This window comes from Triticum urartu, chromosome 6 (assembly GCF_003073215.2).
Source record: "Triticum urartu cultivar G1812 chromosome 6, Tu2.1, whole genome shotgun sequence".
In the NCBI taxonomy this organism is placed as follows: Eukaryota; Viridiplantae; Streptophyta; class Magnoliopsida; order Poales; family Poaceae; genus Triticum; species Triticum urartu.
The window spans coordinates 473814640-473818945 of record NC_053027.1 but is presented as its reverse complement, the minus strand read 5'-3'; positions in this window follow the sequence as shown (position 1 = coordinate 473818945).

The following is a 4306-nucleotide window of genomic DNA, read 5'->3' as shown; positions in this document are numbered from 1 at the left end:
GTTTCGCAGGGCAGCCAATACGGTGGTTTCGACGTGCATGTCATGTCAGCACTGAGGCAGTGGAAGCGAACATTGAAAGCTATGGATGTGGGCTTCAGAGCATGCTCGGGAGCTGCGTCCAATGCCCGCGGAAGTGGCGGGGCGCGAAGGCAAATGTCACCGCAGCGGTCGATGGTGAACTCGAGGCTTTCCAAGAAGAGGGTTCATATGGGGTGGGTGATGGGTTGGTGTAGAACCAACCCATCTCGTTTGCATCGAAGGTAAGGGAGCCAAAGGTGAAACTTTGGCCCGACATGAGGGCGATGGCTTGAATTCGAGATCTCCAGATCGCGCGGAGTGTTTCTTGACTTGCACAGCAAGATGAGGTTCTTCCGGAAGGAGGGCTTCCTATGGGTCGAGGGGCCCTGGCCGTGCCTTGGCCTGTTAGGCCCCGAGCCGAGACTAGTGACCGGCTTCACAGTCGACGGCCCACCTTCTGTATCATACACCGTCACTTGTAATCAGCATGAGAAATACAATAATTTGAAACAAAAAAAGAGAGCCCATTTTGGGTTCTGATGGAAAAAAAAAAGGGTGTGCTTTTATGTTGAAACAGGAGAAAGTGCTTCCCAGCACCATGGGAGATTGGCGGAATACATGGTTGCTACTTAGTCTGTACAAATATATATCATTAGATATTTTCGTGGTAAATTTTTTTTCCTTTGAGCCGACTTTATGGTTGATTTGCTGCGTCAGACACATGTTTCTTTTTGTTGTTTCGCAGGGCAGCCAATACGGTGGTTTCGACGTCTACGTCATGTCAGCACTGAGGTAGTGAAAGCAAAACATTCGACGAATCTAACTTTGCAGACTAACTTTGCAGCTGCTGGTGAATGGACGGCAGTAAAGGGGGGCAGATCTTGTCCTTGACACTTTGACAGGCCGAGAACGAACCTGCTTTGCTTATTTGGGTTACAGGTGGTTGAAACCGCCAATATATACTTGTTGCAGAGCCTGGCAGTTGGTGAAGTAGAGACCGAATTACGCACCACACACCATTTTGTGCAGATAGCAGAAGAACAAAAATCATAACCATTCGTCCGCGATGTGTGGAAGGAACAAAAACGTATGATCGCCACCGACTCACCGCACGTTCACCAACCATGGTTTAGGTTCCATACATATATATACGGTTCTAGAAAGAAAATAAGGTGGGAAAAGGCAAGAAAGCGAAGATGGGCATGGATCCGTTGTCTTGAAGCTAGGAGCAGCTGCACGCCGAGGCAGTCCGTAGCTGTCACGGCGAGTGCTCTCCGCTCTGGCTAGCAACCGCGTTTGCGCTCGTGGTATTATACGTGCGAGACAGGTCGATGCGCCATGCAGACCGCGACACACGCGATAGAGAGGGACGCTTCATTTTGTGCTCACCCGTGCCGATTAACATCACGACGGCAACAGGGTATGACCTGCCGGTTAACTTTCTTCTTTCAAGAAAGGTGCGAGTATGTATTCACGTCCGGCTACAGCTACCCCATGTCGGCTCTCGGCAACGAATGGAATGGAACTATCGTCCACTATCTTTTGGGCTTGGAGTGTGTGCTAGGATGCATCTTCGGCTCGACGGCGACGCCGGTGCGAGCGACTACGGAGGGGAGGGGGTGGGGCAGACGAACGCAGCAGCCATGAAGGAAGGTGGCGCATGGCAAGCCACGCTTGGCGCTACTGTGCGCGGGCGGGGCCAGCGGCAACGGTAACCTGGCCGGCAGCGGTGGGCGTCTCGCCGCCCGTGACGACGGGCTCGGAGCCTCGGTATGGGGCTGTTCCACTTCGGCGGCTCCGGTCTTGTCTTTTCTTCACGTCTGCAGCGACCGTCTCCCGGCCGTTGGCACGCCTTTTCCTGGTTTTGCGTGCCGCGAAGCGCAGTAGTCATTGGGGGCGGTTTGCATCGGCCGCGGTGCCCGGCGGTTCTTCCAGGCCCTAAATTTCGTGTTTTGAATTTTTTTGTAAGTTGATGTAGATCTGACCCTAGTTTGTATAAATTTTTGGATCTGGCCTTTTTTTTATCGTCAAGGTCCTTGGCCGTAGGATATAACATCTACCGCCTAGGATCCTCGCGGTAGGGTTGCATGTCCTATCGTAAAAAAAAATCTAAGTATCAAACATAGTGCGTGTTCGCATCTATCGTTGGGCACCTTGATGGTAGGGTTATATAGGCTATCGTCAGCATGTTTGACGGTAGGTGTCCATGCTGCTGATGTGGATTAGTTTCATACCGCTAGATATTATGATGGTAGGCTGTTATATCCTATTTTGTCAAGAACCCTGACGATAGAAAAAGGAGATTCTGAAATTTTTGCAAACTAGAGTCAAATCCGAAACAACTATCATAAAAGAGTACAACGGTATCAGCTTCCAGATTTGGGCCGTGATACGGAGCTCGCCAGGTTTGTTACCACAGAGAGCCGGGCAGCAACAAGAGTATTCTTGTTGTTGTTGACCGAAGCAACGAGGGTAGAGAGATGGGTATTCGTCGGTCCAGTCCGCTAGTGTGTGTTTCGGCCACATCCTCTAGCAAGGTAACGGCTGGGCTGCACGCCTACACTGCACTGAACCTGCTGGATCAAGTAGTTCTGGGCAACGCGCGCGCAAGAAACAAGATAAAGCTTGTACTGAGCGAGGATTATTCAGACGTGTCTTTAGGCCTGCCACCCGACCGTACTCAGCAAATATCCTTGGCATTTGAAATGAATCCATCACAAACACAAAACACAAACGATACTCATGCTAAACGGATGAAATTTATTAAATTTTAATATATTTATAACTAAACAGACGGAATTTAACAGTTCAAATAATTTAATCTTAAGCTAAACTAATCCTACAAAAAATCTTAAACTAAACTAAGCAAGGTACGCGAGGCCTCTTTAACGTCTGCACCATCGCCCGGCCGTCGTCACGCTGGAAGGCCCACGAGGGGTCATCACATCCATGCGTGTTCGCCGTGGTGCGCTCAGGCATGAGACACTCCGTCCCATCCTTCACCACCATGCGTGCTTGCCTTTAGTGGTGTCGGCTTCTCGAATGAAAGCAACACGCTCGAACTCGGTTAGCGCCGTTTTGGAGATGATCAGTGAGTCGGCGTCGCCGGCGGGCGTCAGACTCGACGGTGGTCTTGGACTAGGCGACAAATCAAGCTTCCACGAGCACCCAGGTGAGGGGGGAGGGGGCTGGCTCTTCGCAAAGGCCATCCTGCATGCCTGATACGTTTTCAACGTATCTATAATTTTTGATTGCTCTATGCTATATTATCTACTGTTTTGAACATTGTTGGGCTTTATTATCCATTTTTATATTATTTTTGGGACTAACCTATTAACCAGAGGTCCAGCCCAGAATTGCTGTTTTTTAGGGTTTCAAAGAAAGGGAATATCAAACGGAGTCCAAACGGAATGAAACCTTCGGAAACGTGATTTTCTCAACGAATAAGACCCGGGAGACTTAGACCCTACGTTAAGAAAGGAAGCAGGAGGCCATGAGGTAGGGGGGCGCGCCTACCCCCCCCCCCCCCCCCCCCCCCGCACGTCCTCCACCCTTGTGGGCCCCTGTTGCTCCACCGACGTACTCATTCCTTCTATATATACCTACGTACCCCCAAACGATCAGATACGGAGCCAAAACCCTAATTCCACCGCCGTAACTTTTTGTATCCACGAGATCCCATCTTGGGGCCTGTTCCGGAACTCCGCCGAAGGGGGCATCGATCACAAAGGGCTTCTACATCAACACCATAGCCCTTCCGATGAAGTGTGAGTAGTTTACCTCAGACCTACGGGTCCATAATTATTAGCTAGATGGTTTCTTCTGTCTTTTTGGATCTCAATACAATGTTCTCCCCCTCTCTTGTGAAGAACTATTCGATGTAATTTTCTTTTTACGGTGTGTTTGTTGAGACCGATGAATTGTGGGTTTATGATCTATGAACAATATTTGAATCTTCTCTGAATTCTTTTATGTATGATTGGTTATCTTTGCAGGTCTCTTTAAATTATCAGTTTGGTTTGGCCTACTAGATTGATCTTTCTTGCAATGGGAGAAGTGCTTAGCTTTAGGTTCAATCTTGCGGTGTCCTTTCCCAGTGACAGTAGGGGCAACAAGGCACATATTGTATTGTTGCCATCGAGGATAAAAAGATGTGGTTTTCTTCATATTGCATGAGTCTATCCCTCTACATCATGTCATCTTGCTTAAGGCGTTACTCTGTTTTTAACTTAATACTCTAGATGCATGTTGGATAGCGGTCGATGAGTGGAGTAATAGTAGTAGATGC